Consider the following 23286-nt stretch of genomic DNA (forward strand, 5'->3'; position numbering starts at 1 on the left):
ATTTCTAAACACGAGGAAGAACATGATGTGAAAGTGAAATTTATGCACCCATATGGAAAATCCCTATGTGATGGACTTGGTGGTACTGTTATGCGTCTAGTTGCCCGAGAGAGCCTCCAGAGATGTTCAGGAGATGCCTTAAACACATTGAAGTGTATTATTTAAATAATTTTACTTAAATTAGTATTTCCATTTATCCTCTAATGCACAGTAAGAGTCTAATGTATTTTGATACCAATTTTTCCATAAACTAAACACTTGAAAAATGGGTAAATTCCAGGAAAAAAAGCATCATTTCACATTTCTGAGCCATTTGAACTCTTTTCCCCTCAGCTGCCACAAGTCAAGTACTGTTATTAAAAACAATCTTATGAACAAGAGCCACATTCACTAGACTACATGTTTGGTCTTAGATTTACTGACCAATATTTCAAATATATCCTCATGAAGGTATGGATACACTTATACTTATTATCTTACAGTACGTGTCCAAAATCCCTCTCACGGGGGCAGAAAAAAAAGTAAAACCTGAAATACTCATGGTGGCAGTCAAAACACCACCATTTTTATTTCACAGTATATTGGAGCACATATTAACCTTCAATTTAAAAAAAAATTGAATGAGTTAACTGCTCTGCCTTTTGGTGATAATTCTGAAAATATGAAGTAATGTTTTTGAGCTAAAAAAATCGGCTAATTAACAACTGTTGACATCATTTTGGCTAACATAACAATGCAAGGGGAATAAAAGACATTACTATGGAAGCTATGTACTTGGATAGACAAGGGGTCAAAATTTCATTCAAATATATTATGTGGTTTCTGAGTTATGAATTTTTACCCTGTGCCCTGCACTCTGGAAATTGACTCCCACGAGCACCACTTCTGAGCCAACATCTCAAACTTCGACTCCTCATATCTTGCAAACTATGAGAGTGAGAGAGGAAATATTTTACATGGGTCATTAGATAGGTGATAGTAGCTAGTGACAAAAATTTCATTAAAATCCGAGTCGGTGGGTGCCATGCCTGGGTGAACTGACATGGAATGACCCTGCATTCTGTTGACTGTCATCTGTAATGTCTGTGTCTGCTCCTCTCGCCAGTAACTCCTGCACCCAATCAGCCTTCCCAAGTCCCACACCAACATGCAAGAGTGTTCTTTGCCGTGGATAACGAACATCGACATCTTCCAACATCTCCAGCAGCTCTTTATGCTGGAGTAATGAACCATTCACCAATCCAGCAAGAAGCCTCTCCTCAACAAATTGCTCAGCGCCGCTAGCAGAAATATTCCTTGCCATTATTTCGAAAGAATGAAATAATTATTTAAGAGTATGTTGGATTCAGAATACAGGGAGTGGCCAATGGGAACCAGGCGAGGTAGCGTTGGTCAGCGAGGAGTAACACACGATCTCAGTGTTGCTACGAAAAGATGAAACGTTGTCTGCAAAAAAAAACAATGAATATCAAATCATTACCTTGAAATTTGTCAATAACAGTGTGCAAACATAAAAACTAAAGCACAATCTTGTATCAAATGATGACTCTGTGAGCCGAAACGGGTCATACGCATTGAATTGTTGTGGAAAAGTGCTGCCCTCTTGTATTCAAACAAAAAAACTTTCCTGAGTAACAACTTAATAGCGGATGCCGGCATGGATGGAAATGCATTAAAAAATTATAAATATTTGCATTTTTACTTTCTGAACGGCAAGTAAAGTGTAATTTCTCTTTTGTCAAATCAAGCGAAGTCCAGGTTTTCCTCACTTCCTTATCTCCTCTAAGAAATGCAAATTATCTTAGTTCTCTATTGCCTTCCCCATACACACCATCACTTATATTATGTAACATTACTTAACCATGGGACTACCGAATCGACTGCGTAACCTTGAAATATGTTGAAAATGGACAATAGCTCCTTTTCAAAGATTCCATCTGACATGCATAATTGGTGATCCTCTTATCTCCATCATTCCATTTTTACGCTGAAGTGAAGACGTGACTAGGATGGAATCATTTTCAAAAGGGCGAAGAGCTTCAGGACAAAGCCAAAATTGATGGAAGTCATTAGCGGAAACTTCCTATGAAGAAGGTATAGTAAATCGTGTCTACTGGCACGACCAATTCCTCAATCACTGAGGCAATTTTGTCGAGAGAACACCACAAGTATGGTCAATATTTAGCAAAGGAATAATTTCTAATTCATCACTTCGTCTTTTGTTCATAACACTTCGGAAGTTGAAGAAAAACAGCCCTAATACATTATTGAATTTTATGAGCTGTGATATGTCCACCTTTCACAGAACTTGATCTTACGAAATTGTTATTCTTCATAAACTTATATCCGGTTATTGAGAAGCAGAACCCTGTCAAAATCCATTTCTTAGCAAAGGATATCCTAAATATTCCAAGGCAGTGCACCCCGGGTAAGGAAATAAAAGATAAGATCTTTAGCCCCAGCGGAGGGCCACAATCACCCCACACCACCCCTGCTTGTCTTCCTTACGAACTCCTCCCGTCCACTTCATATCTCCCCCTGACTCTTCAGTAAAAAAAGAATATAGTCTATTCAGATTTTAGAGGCGGCCTCATATTGTATATGTTATACTGGAGCAAAAATTTACTATCTTTCACTCGTTAAACGTTGAATATTTTTACTTGAAAATTAGAAAAAGAAATTCTGCTTCCTATTAAAGAATAAAATTTCCTTAGTTGCCCCCTGATTCTTAAAAAAAAAGACAAAATTTATAGTATGGTTATCATTGCGTTTGTTTTGGTTTGATTATCAATCATAAAATACCATTAATTTTAAAGAGAATATTAAGGTACAATAATTGTCGTATGTTGATCATAATCCTAATTATAGGAAGACACTGGCATTCACAGGCAGGATATTAATTTAACTGTGATATAAATGAATATATAGCAAGCACTACCTCTCCATACACATTCTCCTATCTCCTACAAAATAAACTCAAATGCCTCTGGAAGCATCCCTTACGCACATAAGACCACAAATACTTATTTTAAGGGACAAACAGCAGTGAAAACGATTGTAAGAACATATTTAGACACATTATCTCATGCCACAAAGTCAAATTTGAAGGAAAAGAAGATATATGAAGTAAATAGAATGTATTAAAGTTTTATAATAGTCGCTAGTCATAATAAATGAAATATTAAAAGTTATTAAACTGTAGATCACCCACATTTCTCCTTTAGTAATGAAATGAGTTTATAAAGGAAGAGGTATGCGGGGTTAGGCGAGAGAAATGAGCCCCAAGTTCCTTGTTTTCCTTTGTGGAACCACGATCTTCCAAATAAACTTTTTTCTAATTATATTCGACCACAACCATTAATATTCAATGACCTTGATCGCCTGTTGCCGCAATTGAAACAACCTCCTCCATCTCATAATCCAGCTAGCCTGCCTTTGTTAATTCCGCCATTTTGACTTTGCTCTTGACCGCTTCGAAAAGAAATTCTCGTGGTGAACGTATCGCCTGTCGACCTCTGCTCCAGAGCACTTCCATCGAGAGCGCACTGTAGCGAATGTAGTGTTCTTTGGACCTCACTCCATGGTAACGGAGATTTCTAAATAGTCTTATCCACTTTCAGAAATATACTCCTATCACCTCACCTTGAAGAGTAGCTCACTGAGGATCGTATCTTTAACTTATTGTTTTCAGGGTTTTTGGGATTGTGCTAATTGCATCCCAGCTAGCACATTATAAGCCATTGAGATAAGATGAAAGGAAGAAATACAGAAGGCGATTATCAAGTAAGCTTTTATGGGTTTTTTACAACCAGGCCGACAAACATCCAGAGCAATGACAAAATGGATGTCAAACTTTCAGCAATTCCGTAGATTATTCTATCAATTCAGAATATTCATTAAGGGATTTATGTATTAGAATAATTTTTCCATCTTTAGCACTTCTATAACATGAGTAGAAGTAGCATCAAATGGCCATAATTTGAAAATCATTCGTGTTTATGAACTGATGGCAAAACAATGGTCAAAAGAAAATACGGACGGAAGAAAAAGAGAATTTCGCACGATTAGCGACGTAGAATAATATAAAAATGCCGTAAGGTATCTCTAATATACATATTGTATTCAACGCGTTACTAGCGATAAATTAAAATTCATCAATAATTTATCGTGTGGGCCTTGATAATTTCAGTCGTTCATGCATATAACAGCAACTTTTTTCTAGTTTATTGAATTTAAAACTGTTAACTACGACTATTATTTCAGCAGGTCTGTTTTGTTTTAGTTGTTGGGAAAATTTAGTTGTGTCTGCATCTCTAAAAAAATTAAAAAGTGAAATGGGGACTAATGCTTTTTCAGGACGTGCTTTTCTTTATTTTACTTTTCTTGCCTACTTTCTCCGGCAATATTTGCAGAATATTTAAATAACTTTTATGTATCAAGAATCAGTGAGACCGCATCTTGACCATTTTCCCCATTTCTAAAGACAGAGATGGCCTTTCTAAAGCATGACTTCAATCACCCATTGTTTGAAAAATGAAATTTTATATATTCTCGAAAGTGAGATGAGTGTATTATAGATTTTAACACCATTTTAAAAAAATCAAAAAATAATCAGTTCTTAAGAACTGACTAATGCCTGCCTCTGATTGAGGCAGTTAAATAGCTATTAGGTACTATCGTTTTCAAAAGTATGTAGACACCCACGAGCCCCACTAAACTGATGCGGTAGGGTCGGTAAAAACTTGGAAGGTTGGCACATGAGGTAGCCTGCATCCCTCACCAGTACGCCAGCAATAGCCGACGAGGAAGGACGCGGGGGCGACTGGGCTAGCGAGACAGGAGTCAAACTACAGGCTCAAATGCCCTAGCGAATAGAATGCTCTGAAGAAACTCACGTCCACGCACAGGTTGAGAGTGTTTTCTTGCTAGCTCCATGGCGAGGATTACCTCTCTTCAAATAAAATAGAAACTGTGAATTTTGTGGAAGTAACAAAGTGTTTTTCATTATTAATATGGAGGGAGCCCTTCCACCACGTAAAAGCTTCAAGTTTCGATTTAATCAACATAATAGATATAGTTTACTCGATGTTAAATTAACACCGAATTTTTTACTGACTAATTTTTTTAACATAAATTACTCAATCTGCCTTAACACATTTATTTCAAAGCAAGTTTATTCAAAGGGTGGAAATAACCGGGAAAAGTGGCAGAGGTTGTATTTTATCCTTGCTACTGTCAAATTGTTGTCCGATCGGTGCGGTCTGGTCAGGTTGGTTGGTCGGCTATCTCGGAGGCCCCCGAGGTTGAAGGCCCCCACAACGCTCGCGTCTATCTCGAAGTGTATATGAAAGGTGCAATAAAAAAACTCAGATTACTTTAACCAAATTATTTTTAACAAATATAAAATTCTAAACTCTGATTATTTGCTTAATTTACAGCTTAAGCAGTATACAAAGTTTGTAAAAAAATAATGAAATAAAGGTTTTAGAAGATAAAAGAGAACCTTATGCTTCTTGAAAGGGTTATTCGAAAGTTATTTTGGAGGGTTTTTAGATTTCAGTGGGGTTTTAAGTTACAAATATACTAAATAGATAACAGAACCATCACACCTATCTAAATTTTTAAGCTATGTAATTTTTATTTTTCTTAGTATTTTTATTTACGAAATTGCTACCTTTTATTAACTTTAATCTACATTTTAAGAGCCAGAATAGCGTCAAAATCCATTTCTGGGCATGCGATTTCCCAAATTTTTCCCAAGGGCCCCAGCCGAGGTCACACAATCATCCCAGGCCGCCCCTTCGTCCGTTTTTAAGGGTAAAAGATTTCATGTACCAATTTACTTCCACTTAATCCTTGGAGATTGCATTTCACACTCTTATTGGAAGCAAAGCGTTGGTGCTTTTATTTACATAACTTCCCACACTGGTGAACAAAGGTTTTGTCCTGAAGACGTCGTTGGATGATCTTATACGCATTTTTTGCTAATTCGGAATCTGGGCTTGGATCATTTCCATCACGTCTAGTTTCATTGGGACAGCTGAATGTATGTTTTTTTCTTTTACAAAAGTAGTAATTTATTTCATTTACATATCATAATAGCATGAACAGGTAAAAATAATAATTTCCTCTCATAACATGTTGTCCTACGATGGCATGCCTTCCTATCCCAAAATATATAATTAAACTTGCAGTAACCTATCGTTTTTTTCGATGCGCTGCATAATCAGCTTCCACTCCAAATAAGTATGTGACTGTAGGCGCGTAAAGACGTGAGTTTTTCATCTGCAGACGGTTTGAGAATTTTGTTGCTCGCAGGAAATGTCAGCTTATTACATTGTAATCGTTGTGAAGTGTCTGAGCTTTCATCGTGGGGTCAATCCATTTCAAATCACCGAGGTCATGTTGCTCAGCATTTTTAATTATCCTGAATTTTTTATCATTGGTTCCCTTCAAGTAGACAATCACAAAACACTATTTGAAAAAAGGTCACAAGACATACTTTTTTTGGCAGACATTTTTAAAAGAGCGAATTGACCTTTAGGTTTACTACTAATTTTTATTGTTTAAACAAGTCCTTTTTGTTTATTATTGCTTCAAATGACTTTCAAGTTACGCCATAATGTGCATAAATGAATTTTCTTCAAAATAAAACAATAATCACTGCTTTATGGGCCGTGGTTCCTTAGTAATCAGCATTTATGTGATTTTTCATTTTTTACTCTGAGGCCTGACACTGCAATGTTCAAGGGGCGGTAACTTTATGACGGTTCAGTTCTGAGCAGAGATAAAGTCATCGTTATTCATCATAAGGATACTGCTTTCACATATATAAATTTCAGAGAAATCGGTGATGGTCACCTGTCACCCCTCTGCCTGATTTGAGATGAAATCCCCCCTAAACAGAGCGTGAACTACCGCGATGACTATTGTTACGTGTGCGATGAAATTTCTTTCAAGGCTAAGAGGAGGAACGTGGCTTAAAGATGGACACAGTGTTTTAGGCTTTATTTTGACTGTCCGTTGGGTGACCTGGATACAGGATTGGAGCCTTCTGTGATATGTAGCAGGTGAGAAGGGCTTCTCACTGGTTGGACTGATGGAAAACGTCATATGAATTTTTCCGTCCTCATGATTCGGCGGGAAGCTAAGGATCATATTTCTGACTATGATGTTTATGAAACAGAGATTAAAGGAATAACACCGAAATCAAAATACACAGTAAAAGATCCAAACAACCTAGAATCAGCCCCACACTTGAAAATACCAGTGGTGGAACCACACAAAACTAATGCTCGCGAATATTCAGAAAGTATGTGAGAATGATGGATTCGAAAACTCGAAAGACCCAATTTTCGGACCATACATACCTGATAGACCTCATCTTATGACGCAAGAGGATTTAAGTGATCTATTGCGCAATTTAAATTTGTCTAAAAAGCAGAGTGAAATCTTAGAATCACAGTTGAAGGGTTGGATTTTGCTAAATCGAAATACAAAAAAATCACAGCTGTACATTTTCATGAAAACAATCTTAATTTTTGCAATGATGTCCTCTCTGATAAGGATACTCTTAGTTTTGAATACAAAACAGATGACTAAGTTCATTGAATCCCTTAACGTCAGTTTAAAGGCTGTTTTCTAACATAATGGAATTGAACTCCCCTCAAAAGCATTAGCTCATGGAACTGACATGAAAGAATCTTACCAGAATGTGCAGTAAATTTTTCTCTACGCAAAATCTGTGGAAAATTAAAAGCAGCTGCATTTTTACTAGTTATACAGCTGGCCAACACGAAATATTATTGCTTCTTCTGCGATTGGGATAATACGGACAGAAAAAATTATTGCTTGAAAAAAGATTGGCTATAACGTAAGTACTCGTTCTTGGATTCCAAAATGTCCCTTTTAACTTTTTTGCGATCCTCAAAATATTATTTTGCCAACTCTAAGTATTAAATTAGGGCTTTTTGAAAATTGTGTAAAAGATATGTGCAAAAATGGTGCAGGCTCTACTTATTTGAAACAAATGTCCTAAAATAAACAGATGGTAGAAAGATTTTTTATTGGGCCACAAATATTTTTAGGAAGCGCTGAAGATTTGGGAATTTTGACAGCAAAAGTTCAACAAGAAAGCGCGTGGAAGGCATTCAAAAATGCATTTGAAGGTTTTCTAGGAAAGAGAATGGCTAAATATCATCAAGATCTGGTAGTTAATGTAATTAAATTGCACAAAAAATGGGCTGCTCTACTTATTCAAAATAAATCACTTCATCGGCTCACACCTGAACTTTTTTTCTACAAACCTTGGCACCGTTAGTGATCAACACGATAGGTGTTTCCACCAGAATATTTTACTAATGCACGAACGGCACCAAGAAAGGTTCAGCAACATGTTATCAGATTACTGGTGGACAATGAAAAGGGATTCGTCAGAAGCTAAATATGCGAGAAAATTCCGAGTAAGTATCCATTTTTCATATTATTTTAACTGACAATTTATTTACTTAAACTCCCTTAAATCCCCGTTGAGTTCGATTGTCCTAAAAAAAACTTAACATGATAGAAAACATCTGGGCCCAGATTCGGAATCAGCCAGATAAATACCAGAGGATCACTCAAAAACATGGCTAGAACAGAAAAAAATATTTTTTTGATTGATCAGTGTTATCGATTGAGTTGCAAACATCATGCTCTAGGGATATCATTCTGATTTCAACAACGAGTGTATCTGGCTATTTATTGAGTATTGTCCATAATATGAGAATAGATTTTTATCAATGGAAATTTGACAGTAGCAAGGATAAAATACAACCTCTGCCACTTTCCCCGGTTATTTCCACCCTTTGAATAAACTTGCTTTGAAATAAATGTGTTAAGGCAGATTGAGTCATTTATGTTAAAAAAATTAGTCGGTAAAAAATTCGGTGTTAATTTAACATCGAGTAAACTATATCTATTATGTTGATTAAATCGAAACTTGAAGCTTTTACGTGGTGGAAGGGCTCCATATTAATAATGAAAAACACTTTGTTACTTCCACAAAATTCACAGTTTCTATTTTATTACCAGTTTCGGCTATTAAACCATTTTCAAATACATTTTTCAAATATATTCATTATTAATATTATGTTGATTTTATCAATTGACCTTTCAAAAAAAAAAAAAAAACAAATACTATTGGCTCAGATTCGAAACCCCCCCATGACTTCAGTGCAACAAATGCGCGTGAAGTAATCCTACTCGGCTACGGGGCCACATACAAGAGAGGTAATCCTCGCCATAGAGCTCGCAAGAAAACACTCTCAACCTGTGCGTTGACGTGAGTTTCGTCAGAGCATTCTATTCGCTAGGGCATTTGAGCCTGTAGTTTGATTCCTGTCTCGCTAGCCCGGTCGCCCCCGCGTCCTTCCTCGTCGGCTATTGCTGGCGTACTGGTGAGGGATGCAGGCTACCTCATGTGCCAACCTTCCAAGTTTTTACCGACCCTACCACATCAGTTAAGTGGGGCTCATGGGTGTCTACATACTTTTGAAAACGATAGTACATATTATGTTGCGATTGGACAACACCTCATGGAATTAGTGAATTTCATTTAAATTGGATTTTCCTAACAGTGTTTATCAGCTATGATACAAGTACGAGAGAAATATTTACTATCCATTCTTACCATACATAACGTTTAAACTCTTTTGATCGATTGCATTACATTAAATCTAGCACTTGAATGGCATGCTTATTTTAAGTAAGGCAATCACACAGTAATGCATAACCCATAAAAAAAGCTTAGATTACATGCGTTTGTATGTACTTTTCCAATGGTTTAGGCAATCCGGTTGAAATTGATATTCGCTCCTTCCTCGGCTCCCCTATTTGCAATACAGAGAAGGCAATCCTGTAACATTAAATAAATTACTTCTGTTACTGAAATGGGAAAATTATTATACTCGTATGAAGCAAACCTTTCTGTTATGCCTATTTAAACTTACAGAAATTACAATCCAATATGATGGACAAATACTTCTCAGATAACAGGTGTTGAAGAAAATACGGCAGATCAATTTGTAAGATGCAACTCGCACGAGATCTGCTCATCTCATGACTAAGAAAATGGCCTTAACACCCACATAGAACGGGCTTATCTAATCTTTAGTGCCTCATAAAAAATGGAGGTGTAGGTGTTGCCAATTGACGACATTGCTAGTCATCGCTTGGGCGAAAATAATGGCCATTTTCTCCACTGAAAATAATGGATAAGAAGGATAGATATCTTTCTAACGCTTTTTTTTCGGGATGATTTTTTGTGAGATTACAGAGATGTGGGATCACGAGACGAAGATGAAGGTATAGGATTCTGAGCTGAACACAGGCTAGCCTCTACCCCACGGGTAATCCAGATAAGACAGCTGACCAGCATTGTGCTCACAATCAATTGTCTCCCTCTATTCTGCCAGGAATGCCATTAATGCAGAATGGAGGGAGACCACCTTTAGTCCGAATAGCCTTTTCCGAATATATTAGCCGGGAAAGCATCAGAGTTTGATTCAAGAATATTTGAATTGTGCATTTCCAAAATGTAGTAAATGACAAAATTTGAAAAACGTACTTTTCGTACTAAAACACATTGTAAATATCATATCATTGTATTGTAAAACAGTTTGTCGGGATAGTCCTGCATCTAGCAGGAGAAAACAGAACTAGAAGTAGCAGTTTCTTCCTCCGTTTCAGGAAAAAGAGAAAAGCTTTTTCTTTCCCTGTAAAATTTTACTATTGGCACTTAAAATGTTTCGGAAATGCACGATTCATGTATTGTTAGAAACTCAAATTTATGTCAACTTCACAAGTCTATGGTTCATATTTAGCATTAAAATTCCCCTATTTGCCGATGATGTCATCTATTGCAAAATCAATGATTGCTCTGACTTAGAAATACTATCTTTGGTTTAGAGTAACGTTCATTAGTGCATCCTAGACTGATAGTGTCTCAAACTGAATCCGAGCGAATGCAGAGAGGGAAATTTCTTGAGTTCAGTGGTGTAGCCAGGGGGGGATCTAGGGGATCCGGACGGGTCGGGGGGTATTGCAGTCGATGTCCACATTGTCTCTAAATCATGTCAACGCGTTCGATAATATTATTCAAATTGGAACTAATGTTTTCTTAACGTGAAATAGCCTAAGCTTTTTTCCCCACAAAGCCATATTTATAAGCTGTCTAATAATTGAATGGTACTCACGAAGACGACTTATGCTGCACACTTCTTCCTACATTAGTAGTTTTTTGATATTTTTCTTAGTTTCATTGCTTGGAAGAAGAGTACTTCAGAAACTGTCCAGACACAGTACAGCATGAATGCGGCCAAAATACCGATATCGGCTCTTCCACATGAAGGCTGTTGTCATCTTAACGAGGGATACATGAATGCGGCCAAAATACCGATATCGGCTCTTCCACATGAAGGCTCTTGTCATCTTAACGAGGGATACATGAATGCGGCCAAAATACCGATATCGGCTCTTCCACATGAAGGCTGTTGTCATCTTAAGATAAAGCGGCGAGATTCGGAAAAATTGTGAGATCACATGTTCAACAATTCCATGAAAAGCTACAAGAGAACATTGTGATATTGTATGGTTCTCTCCAAGACCACTTACTGTACATACTTCTTTCAACCTTAGTAGTTCATTTGGCATACATTCAGTACCCTATTTTTATTTTAACCTGTCTGAGCATAGATATTCCTGTATATCATTGTGAGTTTTGCATTTACATATTATGGATATACAATCAAACCGATTGCAGTTATTAAGCCCTCAATTTAAATTTACCCTTGATGATGAATTTTATTTACGATTACCGGGTTGTAAATAAGATGGAGAAACTTAGGACAATCTTTTTAATTTTTGGTTCATCTCTATACGGGAGACTCAGTAGTAAGGTTCCAATTGTTGTCCTGTCATTTTTTTTCGTTCCCATGTATCTTTAAATTAATATATTTATGGCGCGACTTATTCATAGAATTTGGTTAAGCAGGAGAACATTAATGAATGAATATTACTTGCCTTGGGAATTAGAAATCAAGGAAAAAACAACGTAAAAAAATTCAGTAACCTCATCAGAAAAATCCACAATTTGAAGCAAAAAAGAATAAAAAATTTAATAGAAATTCATAGTGTTTTTACAGTTAATCAGCCTAACACTAAGGTATAAAGAAACTCGTATAATGAATGCACCCACGCATTTATTCTGTCGGTTAACAATGAAACAACAGAAATAAAATATTTTTATTAATTATGGAAAATGAGCTACTGCAAACAATGACACAAGACCCTCTCTTATGTAAGTAAAATCTACTTTTTTAAAGCAGAAACAGGATATTTCATGGATGAGTATATGACTGAAGACAAGAAAATAACACCAAGGATTATACTATTATGACCAGATGACTCAAATGGCACCGTTGTTGTGCGTTGGCTTTAGCTGGACTGATCATTTACAGCAAAAAATAATATTTTAATGCAGTGTCAACTCATAAGTTCCAGTTTTTCATCGGTTAAAAAAAGGCAACTTTTCAAAGTCACATTCATCATTTCAGCCGTATATACGCCTGTTAAATTTGAATTATGGGTGCCGCAAATTTTTTGTACCTTCCAGGATACAATAAAAAATACAGAGAAAAAGAATATTCATAAGGGAAGAAGAAGGAATATGTTTTGGAATATTTGCAAACAATATTTTGAATGAATGAAATCAAGCATGCCAAAAATATTGACGTGTTTTGTGCGAAGAATTTTTTCCCCGAAATACCTGAGCTGTCTAATCTAAGCTTGAGGACACAGGAGCATTTCAAAGAGATGTTCAAAAGCTGATTGCAGAAGGAATTGTAATTCCCCCCAGATGAATATCAACATCTCCCTCTCACATTCAGTGAGTGCAAATGATTACCGGGCATGCATAGTTGGCAAATATATGCAGTGTGTAAAAATAATCATTCGTTTATATCAATCATCACATTTTTAAAAGTGGAGTTTTATTTCAGGATTTTGTTTCAGACAAGATGAAATTACCTGTAAATGTATAAAATAATAATCAGTAAGAAAGAAATATTGGCCCCATTTCCGTAATTTTGAAAAATCTACGAACAGGTGCTTTATTCAAACATTATTCTCCTCAATGCCCTTAATGTCAGTCATTTTATTTCACGTAATACGACCTATCAAATATGCCAAAAATGAATAAGTGTGGGTATATTTTCCAACCGACTATGCTGATGATCGCAGGTTCAAATCTCGTCAGATTCATTTGTTTCACATAAAAAAATATTGACGGCACTGGGACTCACACCCAGGACACCTAATATAGGTTAGAGGAGCAGTGCACTAGACCACACCAGCACGGCCATAGTAGAGACGTAGCAATTACTTAAGGGACGTCATGCTTCACAAAATCTTTACAAACGAATATGACTCGAACCCGGGCCTATACGGAAGAAAGCCGTGACACTTTTTCTACCTTACATATATAGCATCCGCATCCAGATACTGAACATCACTTTGGCGATGCCTCCTTGTTAGTGATAGGACTACATCTCACGGAATTGATAATGATGGATTTCATTTCAAAAAAATTACAAAATGGTGCTCCTCAACTGTGGAATAAGTGCAAGGTATACAGTAGACTCTCGTTAATACGAACAACATTGTTACGAAGTTCTCGTTATTACGAAGCAAACCGTTGGTCCCGTCGAAAAGGCCTATCCAAGCTTTAGTAAAAGAAACGTTATTACGAAATTTTCGTTTTTACGAAATTACGAACCTATGTCCCGGTCCCGGCGGTTACAATATGAACTTTATTACAAATTTGCACGCATAAGTCACGGTATTTAGGTGGATATTCACTACGCTTAAGTTTCAATAATTGCGCCACGTTTAAGTTATTCTCGTTCACTGTGCCTAAGAGCGTCAATTATGGTTCTTTATTCGGTTTACACGCAACATCATATAACTAGCTTCATTCCTGTGTAGTCAGGGTGCCCTACTCATAACCGTTCGTAAATAGGATGTACAGTCAGACCTCTTCCTATGCACATTCGATTTACGAAATTTCAGAGATACGAGCATTCAAAATTTTCAAATTTCAAATTTGATGCCTTTCGATTTGGCCGATACTACGCGGTGTGTCGCTGGGAAACTCTCACTGTGATCATGATCTGAATAAGGTATCAATGAAAATGGTGTGAATTTAGGAACTGTTCAACGTTTCGCCCGTTCTTCGTCACCGCGGGGGGCTATTTTTTCGGCTCCGAATGCATCGCAGGCCCCGCTAGATCAGTTCGCCACAAGCGTGAGTAAGCGCATACGTGTAATGCAGTGTTGCATCCCGCAGGATAACCTTACTCTGCGATAAATTACATACAGTCCGGCTGGCGAGGGTTGTCCGATTACGGCACAATAGGATGGGCGGAAAATCCTGCGCCAGCACGGTTTAAAGCCAACCGCTGTCCCCCAAACGCACCTCACACCCTCGCCTAGTCATACAACGTTGTCAAATGCATAAACGAACACCGAAATAAGCCCGATCCACCAAAATAAGCCCATTCTTCGAATCACAGAACAAGTGATTATTCCTCTATGTCCTTCACGCTCGTCGTCCCTTCCGGATCGGTTCTTCACGGAACACTTTGTAAGCGTTTCCCTTTCTTACCTGGCAGCCTTGCCCCCTCCCCGGACCTAGACTATTTTGTCTGTAATTGGACAACTCTCGGTGGCCGGACTGTAATTTTATCAACCTAGGAACAAGGTCTTGGGACGCATCGAGTTTGAATATCGGAGTTCATGTATTCGGGAAGATATCAACCCTCGATTGCGTCATGGCGCAGTCTTCTGTTGAAAAACTAAAACGCATTTTCCTGTTTATATATATTTCCGCGTAATTAAATCGCGTTTATAATACACTATTCCTTTCGACAATTCCTAAAAGAAACGTTCTTACGAACTTCGTTATTACGAACCTCCGATTTTTCGGTCCCGTGAACTTCGTAATAACGAGAGTCTACTGTACTCCGTCGAAAATCTTTTACTGGACATAACTAAAGAAATATTTGCTCTCCAATCTTACCCCACATAATGTTCAAACTCTAAAGGCCGCTTTACATGGTGAATGATCATTCGCAAGAAATTCATACGCCGGTACCACTATACGCGGTGAAAGATTTCGGTGAATGATTTCGGTGAAATTTTTGCGCAGAAATGATGCGCACCGGTGCGAATATCGATAGTGTATTTCGATTCTAACGATATTTCCGACCGTTTCTCACCACATGATTTGTTTTGGAGCTCGCAGACGATGGAACCCTTTGTTTACATGTGCGCTTCAGTATACTTTGGTATTGCTTTGACTTTCGGTGGGGTATGGCGCACTAAGTAATGAGGCGAATTAGAACGGTACGTATTGACAGTGGAAAACCACTTTAATAAAGCGTGCGTTTTGTAATCCTGTAACGAAGTACGTAATTGGTTGTTTTCGCTGCAGAGCAAAGATGATTATGCTTCAAGATAAAGTGCTCTGTAACATGATCGTAACGGACCTTAATCTTCAAATGGCTGCCCGAGGTCTTTTCCCTTCCGATTCATTTAATTATAAAGTAAGTGAAAAGATTATTTGGGGAAAATCTGCACATGGTTACTCGTTCAGAAAAATCCTATCTTATGGAGACCAGCCCCGTATTGACGCCGCGGCGTCCAGGTCCATAATAAAAGAACATAAAAAGCATAAAGCAAAAGCTCCTCAAGGCTGAAGGCCGGTCAACCATGAGTTTTTATGTTTGGAGTCCCTTCGGGTACACAGCCTTCACAATGCAGTCGAGCAAAGATCAGTTCTGTGGGAGAGAAGAAAGGTAACGGGAAGAGAAAAAAGGAAGCGACCTGTTCCATTTTCGAAAGAGTGCGCTTCAGCATCCTCATACTTTCTACAATGAAGTTGGCTCAGTGTCATCTCATTGCTTGCTATCGAAGCAGGTGAAGAAAGTGGACTGTGATATTCATGGGCTAACTTATAGGGTTTGCCCCTTGAATTATAGGCAACCCTGTGAGATTGTGACTTCCTAGGTGGGCCAATGTGATGTCACGGCTCGTTTTGGCTGGAATGTGTTCACCGAATATACAGATATTTTGTCATTAATTGGGAGTCTCACCCCAAACTTTAGCGTTCAAATCATTGAATACAGTTTGATAATTGTAAATCAAACAAAATATAGACGCAATCGAGGAGAGAAACGACGATTTTGAACTTTAAAAATCCGGAATGTTTTTTCCAAAATACTCAATTTTGAGGAATGATGTTTGTGAATTTACTCTCTTTCAAAGTAAATATTAATGATTTAAGCTATCGCATGAGTTAATTTGCTTCCAAAGTTTATATATATGATCTTAAAATTCCGAGGTGGTGCTAATGGCAAGATGGACGCCATGCGCTCATATCATTCACAGAATCATTCAAGCAAATTAGGACATGCTCGAAATTTCTTTCGGGTGAGTTCCTTGAATGATTAGAGATAGGCAATATTGTGATCCCATAGGTGAGCCAAGATAACGTAGTGGCTCGTGTTGGCTGGAATGTGTTCACCGAATAAACAGATATTGTGTGATTAATTGGGACTCTGACCCGAAACTTTAGCGCTCAAATCATGAACTATAGTTTAATAATTGTAATTTAAACAAAATATAGACGCAATCGAGGAGAAAAACAACGTTTTTATTCATTAACTATCCGAAACGTTATTTCCAAATTACTGACTTTAGACAGTTGATGTTTGTGAATTTATGCTCTCTCAAAGTACATATTAATTATTTGATCTATTTCGTGGGTTACTATGCTTCCAAAGTTTTTATATAAAATATTAAAATTCCGAGGTGGATGCCAATGGCAAGATGGACGCCGTGCGCTCATATCATTCACGGAAATCATTCAAGCAAATTAGAACAGGCCTGAAATTTGATTCGAATGATCATTCGAGTGCTGGAAATTTCCGTTATACACGGTGAATGATGGATCATTCGAATGATCTTTCGAAAGATCTTGCGAATGATCTTTCACTGTGTAAAGTGGCCTTAATTGTCGAGTGAATTAGATTACATCTTCTGCTTGGAAGGTATGCTTATTTAAAACAAGGCAGTCACGCAAAAATGAATGAATTATAGAAAAATATAGATGCTATGTATCCACAAGTACTTACTCAATAGGTTGGGAAATCTGGTTTGAATAGGTATTTGCTCCTTCCCTGGATTCCCTATTCCCAATACAGAAAAGGCAATCCTGAAATGTAAAATAAAATATTCTCTTACTTAGATGCGAACAGTATCATACTCATGTAAAGCAAACCTCTTTATTCAACGCTTTTTTAAACAGAAAACAGAAACAGAAACAGAAACAGAAACAGAAAAACAGAAACAGAAATCTCAATCCAAAATTATTGAAAAATACTTCTCAGATAACAGGATTTGAAGAAAGATATGGCAGATCATCATTCGTCACATTCAACTCCCACAACATCTGCTCCTCCAGTGCCTCAGGAAGGTGCCTTTGTACCCATAGGGAGCAGACTTATTTAATCATTACTGCCTTGTAAAATGTGTAAGTGAAGGAGGGATAGCCAATTTACGATACGGCTAGTCATTGATTGGACAAAAATAATCGCAATTCTCTCAACTGACTTTCATGGATTGGAAAGATAGATATCACTTTTTCCTCAGGTCGTTTGTGAGATTGAGATTTGGGTTCAGGTGATGAAGACTGTTAGGTTCATAATGGGTGCCTTGGCGGGCCGCTAGTTAATCAGTCTATCACTTGGCGGCATTGGAGTGCACAGTTGTATTGTTCCGGGGATATGTGCCACTCACTAGCCAGCATACCCCACAGTTGAAGTGTCAATCTGTATCCATGAGTATCTGATATATATTCTTACATTAGGCTTGAGTTATTATGTTATAACATACAATCCCATGTCCTAACAAAGACTAAGGTATGGAAATCTAACCTGAGCACACTGGCGCATTCATAAGAATTAACTAATGATGGCCTCTGATCTAGAGGATCTAGATCGCCCACAAGCTATTTTGTATGCTTTAATGTTGCAATATGACTATTTCTCGATGAAAAGAAAACTAGAAATTACACTTGAAGCAGAGTTTTGGAATAGCTAATTAGAAAAGACAGTATTAATTTCAATGAGTACCTCATACACCGTGAAGAAGAACTGTTTATGGATATTGTTAAATCCAGACTTCATTTTGCGTTCGACTAAATCCTTACACTCTTTTTGTTGATGCGTGCATATTCTTTTGGTCAGTCTATGCGTCCTGTTCATTCGTCTGTTCACCTTTCTTGCGTGAGTGTCTTGAGCTTTCCTTTATGCCGGCACGGTGCGGATTGTGCTGATGGCGAGGAATGCATTTTTGGATAGACAGTACGTACGCACTGGGCCGACTTTGCTGAGAGGGGGAATCGCATTTGTGATAACTGATTCGTTTGCACTTTTCAGTAAAGAATGGCATACCGGTGGAAGGTTCTAGAACTCACGGAGGGGAGGGGGTGGCTGGATTTGGGAAGCCTTAAAAACTGCACGCATCATTAACTCGAGGTGAGTTGTCATTTGTGATTCGTCACTCATCATTTCGTCAAGAGTCGGGACCCGCGTAGCGGGGGCCCACAGGGCCGTGGAATGAAAGTCCAACAATTGACCCGGAGAAGCCAAGGGAGGAGATCACTCTCGCGCAAGAATTAAGAGAATCAAATACACTTCTTGCAGCAAACCTGGGATCTTTCATTTCTACCGGATACCGTCCCTCCTAGAGGACCACCTTCGCTGTCCGGAATCCCTCAGCGTTAGTCCAAGATCCCTATTCTGAGTCGCCCCTTGTTGAGCTGTCCAAGGGAGGACACGACAATATAACACAAGAAATATTTGCTAGCCATTCTTACCATACTTAACGTTCAAACTCTGGTGGTCAATCGCATTAGATATAATCATGCACTTGACTGACATGCTTATTTAAAGCAAGGCAATCACACAATAATGAACAATTAAAATGCATACAATTAAATTACATATAAATACTTCCATAAAAAAGCAGTCTTTATTAACCCATTATTCCCCAGACTGCACATAGGGCTTTTAACTCCGGTTATTTCGTATTTTACGGTTAATTATGGCCTAATTAAGATTAATTTTCGGACAAAATTAATATATTCAGCATAATATATGATTTGCATAATGTTGCGTTTACGCAACGCTGGGAAAACTCCGGAAATAAAAGAAAAAAAAAATTTGAAAACTTAGGTTGAAATTCTATTTTTCATCGTCTTTTCTGATGTAATGTTCAATAATATGCTGCTCGGAATTAAACGTAGCGCTTTGAACAACATAATTATCCTTGATTTGCAAATTTGACATCTTCGCCGGGAATTATATATAGCCTGCGGATGAAATGCCGTATTCTCCCTTGACGGGCATGCTGCGGTTAACCCCACATACATGTTATTTTTCCTAAGGTGTCCCGCATGTGGACACCGAGTTTTATGCCAAATGTCATCAGCCATTGTATTGGAAACGATTTCTAGTCTCAGTAAAGTTTTACGATCTCGGACCGAGATTCTAACTGAGGAATTGCTTTGCCCGTGACTTAGGCGTAAAATCACCACGGATTCCCCACTGCACTGTCAACCCCTTTTTGGAATAGAGGCCACCTCCATTTTTTGCTCATAAAGTGGATACGGTAACAAACAACATAATTATCGAGAAAATCTACCCCTCTCATTCCCTGATTGTAATCGTTGATGATATTTCGATTTTCTACGGGAATCTCCGGGAATATCTTTTCGTCCTTACTATGGGTACCATATTCCCATACAGCGAAGTCAGAGTTATCCTGCAATCGCACTAAGAGAATATTTTTTGACCTGTCAAACGAATAGTAGAAATCCCCGTTAGGTTTTTTTGTCAAATCTCTCGAAGACATGTGTGCGCAGTTTTCCGTTCGATTTCCTCTTGCTTTTCCCGTTGAAAAATAACAATTATAACTTAAGAGTTACTAATGGATTGTAACTGATGAAGAAATTATCAAAATACTTGGCAAGAATTTTTGGAGACTAACAAAAATATTCAGCAAATTTATTACAACCCTTTCTTCTAGTGAACTTACAAATCCTAGGCATATCACTTTCAAGTTCCGCCTCACCATATGGCAAAAATTGATTGAGATAGCCTGTAGATGAGGTCAGACACCACAATGTATAACCTACTCTAAATTGTTCCCCACGAATGAACATTTTAGCTGCATGCTACCCGAAATATGAAACCATTTGTTGGGAAAATTCCGAACTGAATGGAATTTTGGTTTAGTCTATTGAGAAAAAGTCCAACTTTCAAAAATGTATCACTTTGTGTAGTTGAGAATTATTGGAGAGATGTCGATATTTATTTAATTCATCAAACCAAATCCTCATCATAAATTGCCTCACAATTGCGACAGACATCTCCTCTTGGCTTGTCCAGTACAACTTAGTGCAAGGTAAAACATGATACCCCGACAACTTTACCATTCCAATTATTTTTTTATCTGCCTCACTCTGAGTAAATGCATGGTTATTTATCTCCTCAGCGTAATTATTGAGTAGCTCAAAATTAATTCTATTAATTTTCCACTGAGAAATAAGTGACGGAGCTCAATTGGTGAGTGGCCTCCATACTGAGTAATAAGTGTTTCTATTCCCTTTTTCACACAGAAATTCGGGACTCCTACGGAGGAAGATTCTATTTTTTCACATTTAGATGAACCGCTGTTTGTTCTCTGCATCTTTTACCTGGGCGTGCGCGTTTACTGGACGATTTTTCTTTTGATACTGCTTGAGTAAAATATGATTTACCTTGCAGCACCTCCTGCAATATTCGAAATACTGAGAAGATGTAATCCCCATTACCTTGCAGCACCTCCTGCAATATTCGAAATACTGAGAAGATGCAATCCCCATTGTAGTTCCAAAGTTAAGAAAATATTATAAATCACCTCTCCTGTCAATTTATATTCTTCAGTTACCTTCTTGACGCTTCTTATAAAGTATACGCCTGAGGCGTAGAAATAACGAATAAAATTTTATTCAATTTTAAATCTGAAGGAAACCCCTGAATAAATTATTTAGCAAAAAGCCGAGCAAAAACTACTGCGGTATGATTGATATAATTACTGGATGAGAATTAAAGATGCATTTCAGAGGACAATTTCACTGATACGACCCCAACTGAAGCTAGATTATTAGCCTTACATCACCTAAGCGATAGAAGAAATAATAGGTAACTCAGGATTGCACGGAGAAAATTCCAATGAGCGACTAGAGGAACGCTCCACCTTCCATCACAATCCTGCTTCAACTAATAGGTTTCTCACCCTCTCATTCTACCATCTCTGAAAATGAATGCATCTGAAGCTGAATTTAACGTCAACGAAGTAATCCTTTCACTCAACGACATGGGAATGACATTGCTCTGTATCGATTCCACGTGTGCGTGCAACAGTTTGACTCCCCGAAGTACCAGAGTGTTCGATGTAAAATTCGTACCGATGGCCATGTTGGAATTCAAGATACCATTCAGCCTTTACTATGCAAACTCACAACCTGTGAGTGCCACAAATGCATCTAAACTGCCTCCAAAAGACTACGTTGTCGATTAAAAGCCATATTGACGATTTTCGTTATGCTTTGAGACAAGCCCTCTGGTCTACCAGACAATTCCCATCGTTGCGTAAACGCAACATTATTTACAACAACCATATTTATACCAGTAGCGATGAAAGTTCGTGACAAAAATAAACATGATGAATAAAGAAGCTTAGAACTAAAAGAAAACATTATTTCTAGCAAGATCGCCCAATAAATCTTTGTAAAAAAATATTTACAGTTTGTAGTACTTCAGCGCTTCGAAATAGGCAAATTTCGAAGTAAAATAAAAATTATTATTTTAATGAATATTTTTTCAAAAATTACTGAAAAAGAGCGAATGGTATTTCAGGAATTCAGAAACTCTGAGAAAAAATTATCCTGAAGCAAAGGTTTTTTATAATAATTTCAATTCAATAATGTTGCGTTTACGCAATGCTGGGGATTAATGGGTTAACCTATTAAAGCTCACGAGCAACGTAAGTTGCATCAAGGAAAAAATATTCTCCTTCCCTCCTGGAAGCTCACAAACATGCAGGAGGAAGAACTTATTAAGGGTTGTTCCTTCTCTTAACTCCATTATTTTTAGGGAGCGTCCGGGCAAAAAGATAACGTTGCTTTGCTACGCAGACCCTTTTAAGGTCCGTCGCCGCCAGTTGTGCTTCTGTCTCTTCGCTGCTCAGGAGTATATACCATCTGCCCAGCAGAATGCAAATTGAATTTGAATACTGCAAAATGGTGAGCAAATATGTAATTCCCTTCGAGTATATTATTTCATGATTTGGCTGGAAAATAATTTTTTCCTTGATGGTCAATCTTTTGATGCAACTGAAGTTGCTCATGAGCACGTACTAGTACTATGTTTATCTTTTCCTTAGAATTCGTATCCTTTGCCTTGAAAGATTGAATACCAGTTTAAGCTCTTCCCATGCAATCAACAAGCAGAAAAAAGGTATTTTTTTATTACTAAATGATTTTACCTAATATTGAGAAATACCATGATTTTAACGTCTATGACATTTACGAACAAACTCTTTTGTTATTTACATTTGTAGGTGCCGTGTGATTTGCAGTGAGGGCTGTTTTTGCTGAGACTGCTCGTCTATTGAGACATTCTTTTAATATGTAAGTTCATTTAACATGTTATTTATATCATATTCATTTTATGATTTTCCATATAAATATAAACTAATATGATGTATTTTCAGGTCTCCATAGCCTCTAATGGTAAATGAAAAATATATATGCTAGAGGAAGAGGGTGACGAACACGGATCACAAAAAATTATTATAACTGGAGCGGAGGAAGGTGCTGATGCTATTATGGATGAAGATACTGATGAATCAGATGACTCAAAAAGAGAGAAGAGTAAGTTTGAGGGAGGAAAGCGTACCTCGACTATTAGTTGGAAGAGGGAATAATGGTTGGCAGGGTAGCCGAAAATAGCTTTTCGGAGACTAAAAATTCCAACCAAGCATAAAGACAGAACTCCAACCTCCCGTCCAGGCTTCTACGTTTTAAAAGAACTTCAATCTATTTGTCTAGCTGTTAAACTATTCAAGCGTTGAGAACAACAT

The 23286-nt window shown here is 37.6% G+C and overlaps 1 long non-coding RNA gene across 1 annotated transcript in view; it reads right to left on the minus strand.

The window, feature by feature from the left end:
* Positions 1-23286, minus strand: part of LOC124172824 — a 33191-nt gene continuing 9905 nt past the window's right edge. The window contains exons 4-5 of the long non-coding RNA XR_006868283.1: positions 17232-17311; positions 1-1446 (exon numbers count right to left, since the gene is read on the minus strand). This is a non-coding gene — a long non-coding RNA (uncharacterized LOC124172824). The remainder of the gene's footprint in view (positions 1447-17231; positions 17312-23286) is intronic.

Source organism: Ischnura elegans (genome assembly GCF_921293095.1).
Source record: "Ischnura elegans chromosome 13 unlocalized genomic scaffold, ioIscEleg1.1 SUPER_13_unloc_3, whole genome shotgun sequence".
Taxonomy (NCBI): domain Eukaryota; kingdom Metazoa; phylum Arthropoda; class Insecta; order Odonata; family Coenagrionidae; genus Ischnura; species Ischnura elegans.